Source organism: Larus michahellis, chromosome 7, assembly GCF_964199755.1.
Source record: "Larus michahellis chromosome 7, bLarMic1.1, whole genome shotgun sequence".
Taxonomy (NCBI): domain Eukaryota; kingdom Metazoa; phylum Chordata; class Aves; order Charadriiformes; family Laridae; genus Larus; species Larus michahellis.
Genome location: NC_133902.1, coordinates 35,394,645 through 35,416,502, shown reverse-complemented (window position 1 = coordinate 35,416,502; position 21,858 = coordinate 35,394,645). Strand labels below are relative to the sequence as shown.

At 39.0% G+C, this 21,858-nt stretch overlaps 1 protein-coding gene across 6 annotated transcripts in view; it reads left to right on the top strand.

Annotated features, from left to right (window-relative positions):
• RAPGEF4 (Rap guanine nucleotide exchange factor 4) overlaps nucleotides 1-21,858 on the top strand; it is a 163,290-nt gene that overhangs the window by 36,425 nt on the left and 105,007 nt on the right. For 2 of the 6 annotated variants that reach the window (XM_074594115.1, XM_074594114.1), the window contains exon 1: nucleotides 7,291-7,414. The exons of the other annotated variants lie outside the window; for them this stretch is intronic. The gene's annotated coding sequence lies outside the window, so the exon portion shown is untranslated. Of the gene's footprint in view, nucleotides 1-7,290; nucleotides 7,415-21,858 lie in introns of those variants that run through there. 6 annotated transcript variants of the gene reach the window in all.

The following is a 21,858-nucleotide window of genomic DNA, read 5'->3' as shown; positions in this document are numbered from 1 at the left end:
TAATTCCCTAGAGACTTATGTATTATATTTATTTTTTGACCAGTGTTTTTATCTTCTCCTTGCCTAGTGTTTTCATAATGTATTATCAAGTTGTATATTCTTGCTTTGAGATTATGAATAAATAAAAAAATTAGGACCCAGTGCTTCAGTACTTCCTTAGACATCTCCTTCTTACGTGTTGCCATGTTTCATTATCTTTTATTTGCAGTCATTTAGCCAATTGTTAATTTTCATGACAGTGCTTCTACCCAAGGCATTTTCAGTTTTTTTTAAGATGAGCTTAATATGTTTTACTTAAATATTTTACTGATATCCAAGTAACGTGACAGCTACTGCATTCCTTTCGTCCACTACTTGCGTGACCAAAAGAAAAAAAAAACAACAGCAACCCAAATGTAAATTCTCCAACTTTGGCTAAATCAGTTTTACTGCTTTACAAATTTGTTTCTGTTAACTATGTGTGAGGGCTCTCTGATCTAACTGCAGTAATGTTTACTGCTTCACTCTTGAAAAGTAATTTCCAAGTATTTTTGGTTTTTTATTAATTGTAAGGTACCTTAGTGCATGGTGCTAGATACAGCCTGGTCTGAACTAAAGCGGTTAGTGGTGGTGTAAATTACGCCATCCATGTGCAGTGGATGTCAAATAGTGGAAAATTACTGCAGTTCTGGTATTGTAAAGGTTTACAGAATCAATTGTGAAAATTCACTCTCAAATGAAAGAAGGAAAAGTATATTAGAAAACAAGGTACTGACAGGAATATATAATTCCAATTTTTTTTTCTCTCTTACTCACGTGTTTTCATTCCTCTCCTTAGTTATTCCTAGCTGTCCTAGGACAAAATTCACCACAGCATAAACCAGTGCAACCTGCGTTCCGTTATTCTTTGTCACATCTGCTAACATTTAAATTAAAGCAAATTAAGATTTTTGTTGGCACTGCCTCACAATTCCCTCTTATCATGATTATTGTTCCGCTACATTTGCCCCTCTATCAATATATACATCATTAAATAAATAAGAACCATAAATGCTGAATGGTCTCTTGTCTGAGTGAATACTGTTGGTTACTCTGCAATATGATGATTTATTTCCACATGTTGCGGATGTGTTCTCGTGTTTTTGGAGTATCCCTTTGTGCCCGTGTCGCAAGAAAGCGTGAGGAAGAAGGAGTGACGCCAAACTCACCTCCAGCTTTTTGCTTCATGTCACATTTTGTTCTTCAGTCAAAAATTGTCTGGCTGACTGCTTTGTAGCAGCTAATCAAGGTCAGGAAGATAAAGCAGAAGTATAATAATTAGACACTATATTTGGAGAAGCTGCAACAGTCAAAGTATGTACAGTTGATTTCAGTGACTAGTAGTCCCCTTCTATGCAGGATTTCTGTAAATATTCAAGTGAAAATATGCAAAGCAACTTCATTCTGTTTTCAGAACGACATTGCTCATAAGAAGTTTTATTAATGTTGTGCTCATCCCTTTGGCATGGCTGAAACAAGTAACTCTTGTTTCTGTGCCCACTCAACAAACTTGTTGACCTTCTGACAATTACTCATTTATGTTTTCACAGTGGCTTTGATTTCCAAAATGCAGTAATGGTAAACAACCATTGCTCATTTTTCAATAACACTTTAGTACCAGGTCCACCTCCTTTTTTGACTCTTGGCTTTTTACTAGTGCATTGCCTTTACCTTTTGCAATACGCTCCTTTGAGAGAACTGCCTTATACAAGTCTTACTGATTGAGATTAGGGGGTGATGCTAGGAACCAGAAACTTAAGAAAGCTTTCCTGCTCAGAAAAGTGAAAAAAATGCACTAAGTATCATGAGTTTTCACAATCAAATCCAAAGGCTTTGTTAAAAGCAAAGAAAAATGTGAGCAGGATCCGCTGCTGAAAAGAAACAGTGTACTCAGCATTTCTAGATTTACTCATTCCAAACTTCATTGCAGGTGGAGAAAGTTACAATATCTAATGAACAGCTCGTGGCATTGATCTCTGGATAAGAAACCCATCCCACATTCACTATATGTAATGCTACCTCTTTACCTAGCGATCCTGTTTACATTTGCCAAAACAATTTTTCCCAGTTCTCTCCACCCAAGTTGGGTTTTGAGCTCCTCTAATGTTTTTTCTAAGTGTGATCTAAAATGTGTCTTACAGTAGTCTTTACACATGGGCTTTCTGAAGTTTAGCAATTTTTTGTGAGGCCATATCTGTCCATTGGGCAGATGCCCTGTTCTCCATGGAGGAAGCTATTTCATCTGGCTGGGTTTGAAGGCTAAGTTTAGCTCTCTTGGTTATTAAATATACGTTGAATGATACATTCAGCATGCCGAAATTTCATTAAGGGAAAGCAAGGGATGAAACACTTGGATTGTTATTTGCTGTGCAGTAAGACAGTTTATAACTGTCATCTTTTATTTTGTTTTTAACCTGTAGTCTGATCTGATGTGGGAAGTGGAAAGGACATTTCACAACACTGCCACTAAAATGCAAGCAGATGTACAGGGCCATTTTGAGAAAAGAGAAATTCATCTTCATTGTAACACTGTTGTTCTAAGGAAAAACACGAGGCCGATTATTACTGCTTAGAAGGATAAAATGTAGTCTTGTGCTTTCTGCCTATTCAGCTTTGTCCAGGGATTCTCAGTACAGTGTTGTTTGGCAAGTGGGTTCTGTAGTCCATGGCGCAGCACATATATAGTCTTTCCTGTTTTGTTTTCAGTTGATCCTTGCTGCTTGCGGAGCCCCACGTTGTGGCCTGTGCAGTTTGCAGCTGGTGGACTCCCCTGATTTTTAGGGATCTCCGTATTTCAAATCCTGTCTCAACTTTTGTTTTGAAAGAAAGGCCCCTGTTTTTCTTGCAGAGAGTTTTTGTTGTTTTCCCCTGCTGTTTTTCTTGCAGAGAGAGCCTTGAAATGTAAACTGGGTACCTGGGGTTAAAGTGTTCCTACTGATTTATTTTCCCTAAACATTATTGATTATTTGGTCTTCTATTCACTAAAGCCAGGTCTATACTAAAATTTTGCTGGCAGGGTTGTGGGGAAAATGTTATAGTGTTAGGTTAGGAAAACAGATTTTTTGTGTGGTATAGTTAGCCTAAGGAAGCACTTGTATAAGGGACAATTGTAAAAGAGCTTTTGCTGTCACAAATTTTATTATCCCTAGCATAATTTGCTGACCAAGGTTAAAATGTAGGGCAAGCTCTGAGTTGGCCTTTTGAAAACTGGTAGTATATTCCCTTAATTTTCCATGTCATGGCAGTGTTCCATGGGAGGAATGGGCTATCACTGATTAGACAAACTACCAGTAAATTCCTGTGTTCTTCTCTATGGAAAGCCTAAGATGTGCCAGCTTTGCTATGCACCTGTTCTAATTTCTAGCTGTAAAAAAAACAGGTCATATAAACCTGTCTCATGAAGACCATAAGTCTTTTTGCAATTTTCTTCAAGGCATTTAATTTTACCCTCTTGTTTTCTCCATATGTAAAGTGAGAAAACAGTATATATTTGTTTCCTGAAAGCTTTTTGGTGATTGTTGAATGGTCGCACAAGCTGTAAACATCCAGATATATCATATGCAACAGTTGAACACACAGACTCTTAACTTCTATGAAGAGTTGCCCTTGACTATATGCTTTCTTGGAGCATCAGCACAAGTAGTTGGGTGCCCTTTCTGTGATGGCACTCTGACTATGGCTTAAAAATTCTGGGATTTTTTGTCTTTTATGTAGTTTTTGATAGGTTTTAGATGGCCCCCAGACAGTAATCTTATTGATCATTTAACCTCCAAAATCTTTCCTGCCTGTCTCAATCTAATATTTGACATCTTAAACAAATCAGATACTTGCATAAGTAAGCCCCCTGATGTCTTATCTGTGGTTTTGAGAACCTGCATTTTTTTTCACCTGCATGTATTTATTTGCTTGAAATTGAAGCGGGCTTGAAATCAGGAATAAATTAGAAATACATTTAAAAGTCTGCATTTTAATATTATTTTTCCTGAGCAACACTCTCTTTACAAAACGTTGTTTGGTTCGTTTCTTTTTTCCCCCAATTAGCTATCTTCCCTCTTAGTAAGATTTTAATGTGGATTTTTTTCAGTAGAGAAGTCATGTTTAATTAAAGGTTACTTGCATGTTTTCAATTACAGATGATAATTTGTTAGACTTTACACTCTCAATTGCCTTGAGTGATTTCCTGTAGAAATACATATAATCCCTCTGCATGTTTGAAGTATTAGCGTGTCATTTGCATAGCTTGTGTGTAATACTTAAGCAAACCACTGGGGCTTAGGAAGGACAGATGATGCTTTTTAGTGGCAGTGATACGATGGCTATTCTTTCTCTTCCCTGCTGAACAGATTTGGAACCAACTTTGTTGAGAGAACTGGAAATTATGTGATCAAACCAACGTGTTGTTTCAGGACACAATTGGGAGTTAAGCAAGTGGGCCAGCAGTAATGTTAGATTCGTATTTTTGCTTGACATCAGTCAGTGCAGATTGTTGTTGATTCTTACTTCATGGCTTCATGTAGTATAGCAGAGAAAGTATGTATTAACACGTCCCAGTTGGTATATGTCAGAATTCCATCACAGATAAAGCCGTTGTAGTTTTTAGCTGCTGGAGATGAGATTGTAGGAGGTTTAAATTTTATTGCAACCATGTGTTAAAACCACGGTTTGTTTGGTCTACTAAAATAAATCCTGTGGTAACATGGTATATGTGGTTCTGCTCACCCCTGTTTAGAAGAGATTAACTGGGACTGGGATAGGTGCAGAGGAGGACTACCATGGTAAGGGAGATGGAGTGTGTATTTTATGTAAGACTAATAGAGCATGTCTTGGTTAGTCTGTTGTTGTGAAAGCTGATAGTAAATATGATTGCTCTCTATAAATACATAAGATCAGCATTCAGGGGTAATAAACTGTTAAAGAACAGTGCTGCTCAGGAGCAGGTGGGTACTATTGCAGCTTGAGAGTGTACATTAGAAGTTTCTTTCTAACCGTCAGAGCAAGGAGGTTCCAAAACAACTTCTAATGGGAGTTGGGGGGCAAAAGAATGGTATGTTTAAAGCGGAGTTGAATTTTTATTTTTTTTAGAGTAATCTTCTGTGTGTGCTTGCAATAGCAGCTCCAGTGCTGTTTCTACACTAGATTTCAGTATTTTGGCTAATGTACCTTTCTCCTAGTACAGCAAAGACACCTTTCATAAACCATGAGGACATCCATGTTACACTCCTTTTTGTTGGTGGAAGCCTGTTGGGAAGGTCAGCACCATTCTGTCCCCTCTCTCATGTAGTGAATCTTGAATTATTTTTTTTTGGTATTGTAGTGCGTTTCTCCACAGAAGGGGTGTGGGTTGGAGCACTGCTGATGCAGTAGAGCTGTTTCTTTAGGACACTGTCCTGAGGCCTGAGAGTTGGGAATTGGAATCTCATTACCCAGAGAAGGCAACTGAAGGTAGAATTACTGCTCTTTGGGTGAGTCTGGTCCTGAGGAGGATTCAAAGGCAGATGGAGACGCAGCACCCTGGCTCCACCTTGCTTGAAATACAGACTTTCAGTACTCCGAATGTGTGGTGGTAGGCACCTATCATCCAGACAGACTTCTGAAATTCAAAATCATAAGATGCTTACTCAGGATTTGCAAGGAGCTGTGTGGAGGCTGGGAGGGCATGAGGTTGAAGGTATGTGAGCTCCTCAGTGTTCCTGTTTAACCAGCTGCTGGCAGCTCAGCATTGGGGATGCTTTGAAACTTTTTTTTTTCAGGTACCATTTCTTGGGAGATTCTCACTCTGGCTGCTGGGCGCCCTTCTGCATTCACCCGTTTCATTCCTTATCAACACACAAAAAGAGGAGGAAAGCTGGGGAAGTTGGAAGAAGTCATGTGCAGTCCTGCACCTAGATCTAAAACAGCCTTTGTCACAATTCTGTGCTAATGAGCATTCTTAGGTTACTGTGCTCCTGTGGCAGGTGTAAAAATAAGTATATGTAAAATCCAGAAAGCATTTTGAAATGGATGTCACCACATTTTGCTGGAGTAGACTTTCAGATTAGAACAAAAATAACCTCTCTGTTTTAGGGTTTATAATAGAGTAATGAGTTAATTCCATTTCCTTCTTTCTTTCCTGGTTTCCTGTTTAAGGTAAAGACACTCCATGTAATGTTTATCTAAAATGAATGCTAATAATAAACAGAGAATAGGTCTTTATGAGTAGCTGAAATTTTTCTGCTATTCAAATATTACTAAAGTTTAAGCAGCACATATTTCTTGTTTAATATTTAGGTATGGCATTCGTTTCTTAAAAACAGAGAGGAATACTTAATCTTCTATGATCCGAAAGAGTAGCAGCTAGGAACGGCAGCGATGTGAGTCGTTTTGACAGTGAGCAGACTTGTCAGAATGTTCACATTTTCAAGACTAGATGGTCTAAGACATCCATTTTTTCCTAAATATTTTTCAAAGTCCTAATGAAAATTTAAACAGCCATAGCTCATGGTGTCTTGAATTGAAAAGATCATAAATTAACAATTGCAATTTGCTGCTAAAATACTACTTGTTTACTGGAAAGTCAAAATAGTAACAACAAGGTTCAGTCAGGTTCTTTGTAATACTTTTACTAGCTGAATTCAACAATCCCACAGTGTAAAATATGTCAGTCCTAAGGAGAAAAGAAAGAATTCATAATGAACACATATACTGTAAGGCACTGAAATAATTTTTAACCAAATGAGTTTATATGTTAAGTACCTTTAACATATAAGGTACTTAAGTTGCTTTTTTTCATAAGCCCTGTTTGCATTAATTAATTTCACATTGTCCACTTCTTTGGGATAAACTAGAATTTCACTGTGTGCTTATAATACCTTTGTGTTCCAAAGTGAAAATCCCATGGTTTTGGCTGAAATGTTGGTGTATTACAGCCGTCTCTTGCCTAGGGCCATCTGCATAGGAGAATATTCCTTTAACAGAATAAATCACTAAAAGACTATAGCAGACTTATTGAAACCATTCTTCTCTATCTCTGACTACTGTTCTTGCCAAAGATATTAAAAAAGAGGCTCAGTGGATAAAAACATGGTATTTGTGTGCGACTTACCTGCTTTGCAATGGTTTCAGAATGAAAAAAAAAATTGTGCTACGTTCACTGGCTCTTTAATTTGGATTGCCAATGATAATGCAGAGTCTACTGCTAAAGAAAGGTAGGATGCAGAGCAGAAACATTAGTGCTAATCTGCTGCAGAAGGACTAGATAAATCAGCACAGCTCTCATACATCACTAAGAGAGAAGCTGATTGCAACTTGACCATGTGCCTAAGTGGTCACATCAGCAACAAGAACGGAGCATGGATAAAAAAACTAAAATGTACCCTTAGGGCTACTTGCTCTGCAGGACCTATAATAACACATCAATGTAAGTTTAAGATTTCTTTATTTTTTGTTTCCTTCTCTTGTAATTATTGCTGTTTACAAGATTGTGTTTTTGTTTTGCATAGATTTAGGGGAAATATAATGGAGCGAAGTATAATACTAAGCAGATAATAGTTTGATACTGTTTATGTCTGTGAATAATAATGGGCTTTATTACTGTGTGTCTCAACGTAGTTCTTTGAAGATGTTTTAATATTTAATCCTAACAGTCATATCTCAGAAATTCAGTAAGGTTTTTGGTGAGATGATAGTGAGATCTCTCTTCATTTCTGTCATCTTACATTTCAAAATGATTTGAAAGACAGAATGCCACAAATATATATGTGTGTGTGTGTATATATATATATATTACTTCTACTCTGAGAATTTTTGCATTTTTTTTATTCTTTCTGTTAAGAAAAATGCTTATAGAGAGTGATTTTTGTGGACCTTTCTGTTCCTGAATTAAGTACAGATGGTTATTTTCCTACAATTTTTAAAATTTGTGCAATGCTTTAATTTAATGTCACTTAAGCATCTGCAAATAGGGGAGGCAGGGATAAGATGGAAAGTGAATAAGCATTGATTGCTAGTCTGAAAATTAAATTTTAGAAGTTTTTGCAATAAATCTGATTTCAGTTCATTTTTTACTAAATTAGATTATCATATTTAAATTGAGGCTACTATAGAGCAAACAAATGTGTGAAACTATCCTGGATAGCCCACATTTCCTGCTGTATCAGACTATAAAGACGTTGTTGATTGTAGCTACCCAGGAATACCCTAATTGTAGAATTCAGAACAGCATGTTTAAATAATGCATGTGAAAATAAAAGGGAAAGGTGAAATTTTACTTTTCAGATGTTAAGGTGATTCTTTGTTCAAAGAGAAAAAATGTATAGTAAAAGCTATTGATGTGCAATCTTGGGCTCTCTGTCATGGCTTTAAGGAAAGAGGCAGGGAAACCCAAGACAGGTCTTGCTGTGCAGTCTGAAAGTGAGGGAAATTCAGAAGCAGTTCTCAGAAAAACCCCACCAATAATGCTTTATTTATTTACTTGGTTTTAGGGAAAGATAGGGCTTCAAGCAAACAAATTTATGAAATATTAAAAAGGAGGAGTGAAGGATGCTTCAGTGACAGGAACTTGATAAAGTATGTGTAAAGATACAGAATGGCATCCATTTATTTTATATTGTTGTAGCTACAGCCAAGTATAATTACAGGAGGCTTACAAACAGAACTAGTCTACATGTGTTTAATCTAGAAATAGTTTATTTTTGTAGAAATTGAAAAATGTAGGGATAGTTGTATGGCTGTTGTCCCCTTCCCAGAGCTAAAATACCCAGAATGTGGGCCAGTTTCAGGTTTTGAGACACAGATATTTTGTGTAGGTCTTAACCAAAACAAAAGTTAAGTTATTAATAGTTGCCACTTCCCTACAAGAATAGTAGATGGGAATGGAGAAGGGGAAAGGTAAGGCTTTATGGCAAAAAGGATGCTCATTCTTCCCAGCAGAGTAGATAACCAACCTGGCCAACTGACAGATGAAATGCGAACCAAGTACAGAGTTTATTTTTGTACAAAATACGCATATGCATGATCACACAGGCTCTCAGTTGCACTCAGCCCCTGAAGCTGAGGTCCTGTTGGGAACCCATAGCTTTAACAGTCTGACTTACAAAATAATAAACACAAAAAGAGAGGAAAGGTGTATGGCAACAGGAAGCAAAGAGGATTGGTGATTTCTTTGACCTTGTTACTTCTGTTCTAATGCACCCGGTGCGTTACTAAGTTGTAAACTCCGTGGCAAAGATTCCTATGTTTTTGTTCTGTGAAATAGTCTCCTTTCGCGTGTGACACAATAATATAATCAATCTGGCTGCTCTTAATGGAGTTGGACTTCTGTTGGTAAAATAAAGGCATCCTTTTTTCCTGTTATCTGCGTTCATTGGAACAGCAGATCATTCTGGTTTACAAAGATAATGAAACAAGTAAGTAGTTTTCCTTTTCTTGTAACCGGACACAATTTATAGATACTCCTACCAAAGTTATTTTGAACAGTTAGAAGTGCTGTGACTGCTAAGATAATCTGCAGTTGTGTTTGTATTGTGATCTTAAAGCAAACATTTGTTTCTGTGAAGTTTTGTAATGCAGTCACACTTAAATTAGATGCTAAATGAATTGCGTTGCATATGGTATAACTGGATTTAGGTTACTGCTTCTTTTAAGTTTCCTTTTTAGTTGAAGAGACAAAAGTCTATTGAGTACCTTTTGTAGGCTGAATTTGGTCTTGAATGCAGTTTCCATTGGTCAAAACAAGGCACATCCTCTTCCTCTAGTGTGAAATTCTGAGTTTATCTGTTTATTATGATGAGTATTTCACTGTTACCTGTAAGCTCTTTCAGTAGACTCCATTTCAGTAGTCTTCATTTCCACCTTCAGTTTTAGTCAAGAAATTTATGCTAATTGTAGTTTCTTGTACTTTAGAGAAAAGTGTGCTAATGGACACTAATCCCTGCACTTTCAGAGCTGCAGGGGGCTCACTGATGGCAATTTCAGTATATTGACTTGGCTTATACCTACGATACTCAGGCAAACAACATACAAAATATTCTTGCTGCCATTGAGTTTAATGGAAAAGCTCCTATTAACCAAGGTTACCAAGGCAGGGCCTGAAACCTTAAAGCAGCATGAGACCTGTGGTGGTATCTCACACAAACAGAAAGGCTGTCCTAAGAAAAATACCCGGATGTAATCACAGGGGTTCAAACTGGTTTGATTAAATAGTGTTTCTTCTAGTTTTTGATCTACAAAACTACAACTTCCACTTGAAGTTTAAAGTCTGGCCTCTACTATTTCTGTATTGGTCGCCGAAAGAAACTGTATTGCCCCAAGGAGAGGCCCTTCAAGTTGTGTGAATACCAAAGGAGAGATTGTACTGCTGTATTGCTGCAATGAATATGTTCTGCTCCCATCCTGAAGCTTGCCAGTTCTGCTGGCCAGGGCAAGGGGTGGCATGGTTTTCCTTCTTCCTGCTCCTCCTTGTCCTTTCTGGGCTCTCGTCACTTCTGATAAAAGGAGACACCATTTGCAACTATCCCAAGAGACCTAAGAACTGTAGATCTTTGAAGTATGTGAGAAAAGCTCCCATCTTGCTTTACGCACGCAGGCCTAAGAGCTCATTGATTCCTTCCACAAGTTCAATAACCACTAATCCATCCACTGAATTGTGTCTGGTATACTGGGCAGCACAACCAACCTCCAGTATAAAATGTTAACTCACAAGCTACAGTGTATAAAGTAGCCACAGATCAACGCAGGTACTTTCAAAGCATCAGTTACCACCTGAAGTACATTTAGAAAATTGTGATAAGCAACTTTGCCCTCAGACAGTGTTGCGCGTGCTGTGAAGAGAGTACACGTGGTAACTGTCTCAGCAAAGTGAACTCTCATCCAAGTGTCATTTTCTTCTAGGGAAACGGTGAATCTCTGGAAGGGGCAAGAGAATTTTCCATGTAAATTGACTATAAAAGAAGTAGTACCAATTACAGCTTACAAGAAAAATGAAGAATTTATACCTTGATTGGGTCCTCTAACCGTATCTTGGAACCTGTGTTGAAGATCATGTAACAGTTATGAACTATTATGGAAGAAGATCATGTCTGGAAAGGAATTTCCTTGGTATCTCTCCTCCTAGCTTTCACATAGTCTTTCCAGCCTTGCTAAATGCTGTCTCTGAAGTGGATTTCTTCCAGAACATAGTGAACTGCATGGTATCAGACTCTGCTGGGGTGCACACAACAGTGATCTCAAAGAGATAGCTCCTAAGGATCGCCACTCGTCTGATCTTTCGGTCTTGTTTAAGGGAGACTTACAATGAAAATATGTTCAAAAAAGGGATCATGCAGACTGATGTTTATAACTATCCAGTGAAAATCATAGACTCCTAATTAGGATGACAATGTCTCATGGAGTTTTGTGAAGCTTCTAACAGTTTTTGTTACCTCTCTGTTATTATCCTGGAAAGTAAATAGTTACATATTGGATAACCATATGGATGATGTGTTAGTGTATTTTAAGAAGATTGCTCAGATGGCTCAGAGCCCATAATGGCAATGCCAGGATTTTTATGTACTGAAAATCTAAACAAATAACTAAAAGATGGAAGGAGCAATCACTGAAAGGAAGAGTGAGTGATAAAATGTAGAATTCACCATTAGCATTGGTGACAGAGATCAAGGCCAAGGGAGAAGTACAGTGTGACTTCTCGTACTACACTTGGACCATGTCCCAGTTAGCTTTCCATTTGAGCTGGGGGAGCAGTATGGGTGGTTGTTTCTTGTTTCCAGTCACAGTACTAGGCTGCCAGTGCCCTTTTTAAAACTCCATGTTCCTGCCTCTATTTTGTATTTCCTTAGTGACTCCAGCTGAACTTCCCAGCCGAAGGGGTGCATTTTCACTGCAAGATTACACTTGTCACCACAAGTCCATACAAACCCCATTTCTCAACTTTCCAACTTACCGTTGTGATAACAAGGCCATTGAATAACCTGGCATTATTTTCCTTGCACAGATGATGACTGGCAGGAGGAAGGAAGGAGGCAGAAAGAAAGGTGGTGGGAATAATGCAAGGCAAATTCTTAAGGGATTCCTCCTTCAGGGAGGTGTGTCTCATCATTTTTGTTTGGTGCTTGAACACTGCTTATGCAATATATACATAAATTTTCAGTCTGAGTGAAAAAGGATCCTGTAATCCAAGTCCACTCATTGCACTGTAATTGTAACCTCACTGAAGGAAAGGAACTGTTTGAAACACTGACGCTTTCATATTTTAGTCAGGATTTATCATGATCTGTAAAGCACATAATTCTCATAACAGAAAAGCTTCAGATGTTTTATACCCTGGCAATTTTTCATCCAGCAAAGAGATTTGAGAAATACCCAGGCAGCAAGCCTTCTCTCAGACGAGACAGAGTGGGCTGGTTTATATCAGGAGCTGTACTTCCTACTTTGCTTCCTTTGCCAGAAATTCTCTTGCCAGAAACTCTGTCATTTCAGCTTTTATCTGTTTTTGAGGGGAAAGAAGTTAACCATCCCAGTAACATCGCCATCACTACAACAAGAAATCTGCAGACAGTGAAAGGCTATGGAAAACTGATAATTGCACACAAATGCATCATTTCCCCAGGCCACGATAAAGAGTGATAGAGTTGCCAGCTCCATTTTACAGTGGGGAGATACATCAGTACAGATCCATGCCTTTAATATTAAAGTAATCTGTGGACAATTCTGAAACAACAGGGTGGTAAATATGTTTGGTTTATGTCTGTTACTACTTTTGCTGTATAGCTACATATACAATTAACTATTACAGCCAGTACCATGTTCTGGTATTGGATCTGTTTCTTTGAAGGAACACACAAGCATAGGTTAGATTTTTCAGGAGCTTAAAAATGTTCAGTGTCATCATGAAAATTTTCAGTGTTTGTCTACAGGAATCAAAACTTTGTTCTCTTTAGTCTAGGTATTTATGCACAGACCACATGGGCTTCACGGGGAAAGCCCTTGCTTGTGTTTGACAGAGAATTTGACCGAGTGGTTGATAACTGAGCAAGCAAGCTGGAAGCTTAAACATGTATGAGAGCCTATTTTTTATACCATGTGATAACAGTGTTTCTGATTGCTGAGTTTTTTATGGGTACTCTGTGTTAGTAGAGAGTATTTGAATGTAAGCGTGGAGCTCAGCTTGCTGAGAGTTAGTACATGGTGCTCAGCAGTCAGAGGGACCTCTCTCAGTTTCACTGGTTGCTAGTCATATCAAGAATTACTGCTGTGGTGAATGGCAACACTCCAGATTGCATCTCAGTCAAATGGGTTATTCTTCAGAGCAATGCTTTTCTGGGGAAAAGAATATCCAGAGTTCAGATTTTAAGGGCCTTTTGCAGTTTTAGTGAACTCACCTGAGAAGAGCAGTCAGTACTTTATGCAACTGTTAACTTCTGGAAGTCTGTAATGTATTTACTGTCTATGCCAGGCAGTCAGTGAATGCTTGCAAATGGAGCTTTTTGGGTGAGGAATAAAAAAAAACGTAAATGAGGAGAGACTCTGCCAGGAATTAGAGTGACATATGATCTATCACCTTTCTTTTTTTCTTTTTTTCTTTTTTTTTTTTTAAATTAAGATCTGTAGAGTGCTAATAACTTGATAACAATGATGACTAAAAGGGTTATTATCTTTGTTGTATGTGCATTATAGCTAATTTTGAAAGTGCCTAGCACCTATCCAAAAGATTCAGTGACATTTATACAGCAGTGGTGGTAGTAGTGGTACTGGTGTGGGGTCTTGCAGAACAAGAAGGTTGAGCAGGGGCGAAGCACAGACTTTCTGAGGGAGCTGGAGCACTGAAAGACTAACAGAAAGCTGTTAGTGCAATATAGCTCTCACTTCAAATGCACAGAGAGCAAGTGATCAAAAATACAAGCCCACTGGCATTCTTTGTTATCTGGGAACGCGTGTTCCCATTGAACGTAGCCTTGAAGGCACTGATACTGCTTTTCACCCCAGTATGCTCTCCCTGATTCACTATATTTTTACTCACATAGGTATATAATGTCCTCCAAATAATCTTAAGCACAAAAATCTTGGGCAGAAAGGATTTTATAAGAAAGCTGGATGTTAATGCTCCAAAGGAGACCAGAGTATCTCCTGGGATTAGTGAGTAGGTGGGAGGAGTTGATTGCCTCAGGCATAGCCCAGGGCCATTAATTCCAGCTAGTCATTAATCCCCCTGTAATGCCCTATGCTGATGCCACAGTTCCTGTTACAACACAGAAATAGAAAGCTGATTGACCTATGGGCTTTGATGGGTTATGTTATTCTTATAATGATTGCTTATATTTCTAAATGCTCATCACTATAGCGTTGGACAGAGTTTCAGTTTGTAAGGTTCATGTCTTTACAGAGAGTTAATGCTTTGTTTGTTACTCACAGGAAGCCTGCAACGATGTTATTAGGATTCCATTCTGTCCTAGCCTTTAAATAAATCTTGACAAGATTGTACCCTATATGAGGTGTACTCCCTGTATTGAGTCCTGGCAAAGCGAAGTTGATACAAATACTCTCTAAAGACAATTAGCATACGTATTTTCATATTTAGAGAGAATTAAAATTGAAGATGTGGTTCCTTTACTCTCTGGTTGCCATGTAAGGCAAAGTTGCATTTATTTTAGTTTTTGGTTTGATTGGTTTTTTTAAAGAAAAATCCTGAAATTTTAATGAGTTTGTTTCAATACCCAAAGAAATGGTAATAAAGGACAGACTCGTTATAAACCATTTAGAAGCAACTGCCATCACATGCCCTTTACATGCGTGCTCATGTACACAGCAGTACACAATAAAAGCATTGCTGAGCAGATCTTAAAGTGCAGGAGGAAAAAGTTCAAGAGCAAGAGGCAGCCCCCAGCTCCCAGTTTAGCACATCATGTGAACACACATGACTCTAAGCAGCACAGAGTTTAGGTAGCAAACAGCAGCTGTGAGAATTTTCAAAATGCTAGGCTTGCCTGTCTGTTTAAATTCTCCTAAAATGTTTTTGCTGAAGAAGAAAGTTATTAATCTCACCTTTACATAGAGTCCTCCTTTGTCAGGCCTCCCAATGTGTTTTACAGATGCAGAGATTTAGTACTGACATGCATGTGTCAGAGGGAAAATTAACAGACTGACTGCACCACGGTTGCACAGAACTTTGGCAGTGCAGAAATATGGCTACAGATGGGCTTCACTGCTACATTCCCTGAAAAACCAATACAGCAGTACTGCGTAGCAGCTCAGGTCGGGAAGTGTGGGATACTTTACTCAGCTGAAAACGTAGGTGAGTTAACAATGCTAGACTCTATGAGAACAACGGTAAACTGCTTTAACAAGAGAAGCAACAGCCGAGCTCTCTATAATTAGCACTTGTGGTGAAGACATAGATTGTATTGCAGAAATGTGAAATTCCAGTGCTACATTGATTCCAAGAAAGAGGGTATGAGATTGTTTGAGGGTTGTTCTAGGATAAATAACCACTTCCTAAAGCGCTGTGTTCATTATTTACCCAGCTGTGCCTTGTTTAGTTTATGAATTCAAAATCGATCACAGCAGAGTGTTAGGGCTTATTAGAGCAAAAGAGAAGGCTTAGGATAGACTGTCTTTTGGTGTACTAAAAATGTCTGAAATTTATAGAATATATTCGTAAGAGAAGTTGTACTTAAAGTTTAGCAATGGCAGTATGGAAGAAGGCTGGTATATGGATTTTTCCCCCTCCTTATATGTGAGTCTCATAGACCCTTGTGCCCATCTCATCTCTCACCTAGAGGGAAAAGAACCAAAAGCCAATGTTCTTTCATTTTAGAAAGACTAGTAGGAGTTCTTTTCCATTCAGTTATGTTTACTAATTCTAACATTGAGGCACCTTTCCCTGAAAACCAGCGTTTTCAGAATGCGTGTTTTTCAAATGCTTTACGGTCGTTCCTTTTTCTTCCTCTGACTTTACTGTTACAGTTTGGCTTGCCACTGTGGAGGGGAGATGGGGGAAGGAGGAGGTGGTAACCCTCTTTGCTCTGCTTACTGCCCATTCTCCCCCTTTCCAGTAGTTCAAAATAAATTCTGTATGGTTTACAGAGCTGCCAGAGAAAAAGAGGGGCGGGAGGGACAAGAGGAGAGGGGAACAAAGTGAGAATGGGAGGAAACCTTTGCCCTCTGGGGTCATGGTGAGGCAAACTGTGCATCCATTGACCCATCTGGGAATCACTGTAATGTAAATTAGACCATTTTAGTGCATAATGAGGATTTGCTCTCCTACAACTGGGAGTTAGTTAGTAGTCTTAATTTAATTTCTCTGCGACCCAAGAATTTTTAAAAACTCAGTAAGTTAAATGATGAATTGACTCAGTAATCTAGTCCCTTAGAGACTGTATTTGCCAGGTGAATCAGGGGAGCTGACAGAGGTGATCCTGATCTTCCATGAAGGTATGGGTGAGACTTTATCTAGTAGTCCCTCTTGGCCTGAGCAGTCCTGCAGAAACCCCCAGAGGACTGTGTTAGCTGGCGGTGTATGCACGGTACTGAAAGATTCGTCTGGAATTAGGGGACTGTGTCTTTATCCCAGAAACCTGAAAGCAGTTTCCTCTGTTACGATTCTTTTTCTTAGCAGATCTCCTGCCTGTTAGCTTTGATCATCTGTGGGGTCTGGAATATTCCAGACTTCTGTTTCAAAGGTTGTTCTATAGATAGGTGTGTCTGAAACTGAAGGGAAGGTGTATGGAGCTCTGTGCAGACCTAACTCCGCAGAGTTTAATGTATGTTGGACACAAATGGAGGTCTGCAGTAGTAGTATGTTCGGGGACAACTGGAAGTTAAACCCATCCAAAGATAGTAGTGACTTCCTGCTCCCTGTCTAAAATGTTTGAGAGAGGGACGAGAAATCCTTATGTGCTGTTTCCACAGAAACATGTACAGCAGTTTGACGCTGACTTATTGTTATTTGAATTTATCTGGTTTGAGTTCCCTTTTTCTTTGAAAGGACTTTTTTCCAAATATTTTTAAACTTCCTTCCTGATGTTTGTCTTTTTTCCAGATTCCAAAATTAGATCAAGTCACATTTCCTCATGGAACTTCTGCTGCAAGGAGGCATTGAGCTTTTGCAGCCCCTAGTCTGAAGGTGCCTGCTCCAGCGGATGACCTGCACTGTCATGCACTCTACCCAAAACCAATTGGACAATGGCAAACTTTAAAAGTTAATGCATGTCCTGATTACTGCCCCATCCCCCTCAGCTTGTGCTTTGTGACTCTTGCTTGATGTCGCTGAGTCCTATCTGTTCAAGGTACTATTTAATCCATGACTTGCCTGCTGCATTCTCGTTTGACCTGTTAACTGTGAAAGCAAAAAAGTTATTTAAGAATGGGCTTGTCAAAGAGAGCATATCTTCTCCCTTCAAAGACCTCTAAGGATTAATATTTGATTAAAATATTACTGCAGCATTAACATGGGTGCCCTGTGTCTTTTTGTAAATGAATGACTAGCAAACTTGTGGACTGTCTAGTTTTTAATTGGCAAATTATTCAGTGAATGCTTCAGGGGGAATTGCAGGGGAGGGTGAGGAGTTAGTTGATTTTTAGATAAATTCATTACTACTTTTATTCCTAGAGATAGTCTGAAGATGAGGTTTGTGGTCATCTTCGCAGTGGCTGTACGTATGACCAATGCAGCTGCTGCACTACTCTTTTTGCCTGCTTCTGTTTGCGTGCTCCATTCTTTATGAACTCCAGTGAATGGCTGCTGATAAAATCTGTTCTCAAAAGGACTTGGAGACCAAATGCCTGTCCATTTTAATACTCTGATGGATTAGAAGGACAACCAAATCTTTAGATATGATTATATGCTGTACAGAAGACTCTAGGACAGTCAGTACAGAGAAGGAAAATAATGTGTAGACTTACTGTACAGTTACGTAAATACACTATTGGAATTCCTCACACTGTATCGGTCTACTGGAAAGTACCGTGGAATGGGGTATCAAGACAAGGAAAGAAGCAGAGCTTGAATCTGTTTAATTTTAATTTTGAGTTTGAAAGTCTTGATAGCACTTTGTAAAGAGAGGAGACTGTCCCATTTGATGTGTATGAGTTTGATGTTGCTATCTTTGTTTCTGTAAGTAACATAATCGGATGTAACAGCTTATGAGAACTAAAATAAGACACAAAGGGCTTCAGAAACAGTGTCTCTTTGAGTATGTCTCTTACTGTGTCAGTGTGGGGCTCCTGCAAAGGTCTTTGACTAATTTTCTTTTCTTGATAGTTGGCTGCTGACTTCTTAGTACAAACAGAATAACAGAAAGTTATTCTTTAAAAGGACTTTTAAAGAATAAAGTTACACTTTAAAAGGACTACTCTTATTTCCAAAGTATTCTCAAACCAGAAGCTTGGTAGAAGTGAGATATGCAGGCAACTTCTAGTACATAGATTCTGCCTGCCCTGTGGACAGGCCAAGGAGTAGTGATGCAAACTGCAGTCAGAGATTTTTTTTTATATACTCCATGATCTGGAAGACAGACCATTGGAAATGGTTGACTTATCTGGGTATTCATCTCTGTACAGTTGGAGACAACGAGACATTGCGTGCAAATTCAGGGTGGATGGGAGTCAACTGTTACTTTAGCTTTTCTTTCAGTGGAAAAGGGGATATTATTTTTAATGAGAAGAAAGATTATACAACTAGAACTTGAATCACCTTCATGTAACATTTTTCTGGCTGATGTTAATTAAATTGCCTCAGTGAAATACTCCGAAATGCAGTATGGAGTGGAATGTATGCAGTATGTACATATGTGTGCATCTTCTGCTAAAATGTTATATATAAGACATAAAAACAACTTATTGTAACATTGGAAAGCAAAACCAAGTGCTATGTTGGTTTTTTAGAGTTTCATAGTGTGCTTTAGTTACTTTTGTAAATGTCTAAATGGTCTTGTGCAGAAAAAAGTGGCTATTTTCTCATGTTACAAAGAAGCAAATACTGTCTCAAGATTTGCCGTACCCCCTTTCTGGCTATTATTTCTTGGCTCTGCAGCAATGTCTTAAAGCAGTAGGGCCCCCTCCCCAACTTTTGCAGACCTGACCAAGAAGGTGACATGTTGGGTACAGCAGCAGGAGCCAACGGCTGGCAGGACATGGGCCATTGTTGCGTTGAATGCATTCCATTGTGGAACCATGTCCGACAGTCATAGGCTGCATGGCCATGTGGGAAGGGGCTGGATGTAATCTGCATTTGCACCAGTTCTTCAGAAAGGGAATTCCAGAAAAAGAGATTTATAGACAGAGCAACATCATGCATCATCACTCAATGTCGTCAGTGTCTGCTAATAAGTTTTAAAGCTGAGAATATAGGTAATTAGATGCTGCTGATGCAGACTACAGGAGGGAGGGAAGAGGGTTGCAAGAGGGATTGAATAGCTACATCCGTTATTGACTTGAACTCCTTGAAGAGCACATTAGATAGAGCCGTACCTTAATGAAAGCTTAGTATTTGAGATCTTTGTTGAAGTAGGCCTTACTGTGTTACGGGAAAGAGAACATTTCCAAAAATGTTTTGTTACAACTTTTATTTATAATTTCAAGGTTAAAAAAAGGTGCAGCTGACATGACTTCTATCGCTAATGTAAAAATCTCAGTGGGTTCACTCCAGGTGCACTCTTCTCTTAGCACTCCATGATTTTATCCAGTAGCTTTGGTTTTACTAATACTGGTGATTTTTGTCACCTCTTAAGAGGACACTGAAGAGCCAGGAATGGGTTTTCCAGCTATCTACAAGATATATTTTGAAACATCACAGAAAGGTTTTGAATCTGGGCTGACCTTACTGTTGGGAAGCATTGCCCCGAGCACAGTGGACTGGCTGTCACCATCTTTGTAGGGCTGCTCTTCCTGGAAATTTCTAGGGTTGGTCATCTGGCCTGATAATGAGACTTATGCAATAGCACCTCATTCTCTTTAACATTAACAATTTGAACTCCATATCAGCTGTATGTGTCACGTCCCCTTGTAATTTAAATTGTAATGGTGTGCAACAACAGCAATAGCTCAGCGAAAATACATTTAGAAAAAAATGCATGTTAGATTAAATTATTGATCTAACCAACATGTTTTGACTCCAGGTACGTTGTGTTGAATTTGGACAGAATGGAGGCCTGGGAGGAATATATAGTCCCTATAATACCACTGGACAGAATTTTTTTTAGTCGTAATGGAATTGTAATTAAAATACCTGCTGGTTTTTCAGTGATGGTCCTGGCGGTCCTCTGTGCAGAATGCTTCTGAAATGTAGTTCATCATAACAGAGTTTCTCCAGTCTTCCCCCAGCTTACTCACAATGGGAAGAGGTTTTCCAGTTGACCAGGAGAGCCTTGTCAATCCCTAGTTATCCTTGCGCCCAAGCTCCTGGGGTTTTTTTGTGCCAGCTTGCTTGCTGACCCTTAGCCATATTCATCTCCCAGGGAGACAGTGCTGGCTTGCCAGGCTGGAGTTGCCCTGAACAGCCAGCATAATGGTTCAAATTAGGGCTGCTGTTTTCAGAAGCTGCCTCTGACATTAAAGGAAACAGAACTGGCCCAGTGCTTACCGCTTCAGAAAAGCCATCCTCTTTGGAAAAAGCATTTTAATTCTGAATAAAACATTGGGTTGGCTTTTAGCTCATGAATAGCACTTTATTCCACTTCAATAAATATCAGTACCGACAAGTAACCACATCATGTCACGACCTTACGTCAGTGCATGGCAACGTTCCAAGTTAATTTTGGCTGTTATTTTCACAGATGCGTAGGACAGGTTTTTGTAGGTATTTGACAGCTAGTTAGGCAGTGCTTTTGCAGACAGAGGCTGTAAAGCAACCTGACAATTATCAAGGCTCCATGGAGTAGTCCTGGCTTCAGTCACTGACAGTATCTCAGGTACTTCCTTCCAAGACTCCTACTGAAGAGTTTGCTCCTTCAAGGAGCACGTGACAGTTGTTGAGTGTTGACAGACAACTGAAGAGCTATAATTTTATGGAAAGCTTTGGAAAGCAATGTTGCTTTATTAACAGGGAAAATTCAAGCAATTAAAAGTCACTGGAAGACAAATGCCCTCTCATCCTACTTGTGCTCTTCGGAGTCCATGAGGAAGGGATGTCTACCAGTGTGCAACCAGGGAAAGAAGTTTTCTTCTGCCTCACTGGGCCCCTGATTCAGGCTGTCTGCTTTCTGCTTCGACGGATGAATGAAAAACCAAATGCCTTATCTTTCTGCAGCTTTAGAAGCTTCTAATGCTACTGTAAGATCACTCCTTGCACAGTCCCAACTGGCAGTTACATGCCCTTGTCGTGTACTGTCATTGCAGAGGTGAACTTCTCCATCGTGGTTCCCTTTTTAAGATTGTATTTGAATAGAGTGTTGTCTTCATTTAATAACCCTCTTACTGGAGTTCGAGGCTTGATAAAGATAGGAGTTTATAGCCTCATAAGGAAGTCCCAAGTTGTCATATGCTTCTTGTGGGATTGTTAAAATGGCCAGCACTTAATAACTGTGTTTCTAAACGCTTAAATATCTTTAAATTCTGTGCCTGGGGTCACTGAATGTCAGTGCTGTGTAGTCTCTGAAATGCCTAAGTCGTGTCTATAAATGGAATGTGGTTGCTTAAGTCATTCTGATGCTTTGGGAAATTTTGTACCCTCTGTTTGTTTGCCAATTAAATAGGGAAGGTTACTTTGTTGCAGATGCTTTGTGTAGGCTATCACTCAAAATATTACCATTAGGAAGTGTAGACTTCTGCCAGATTTCTCTTGATATTTTTTATTTACATCAGAGAAAAACAGATTGAGGTTCGTCATTTAGTGTTTGACGGAAGGCCCTCTCTCTCCCAGTGCTCTGTTTCTAT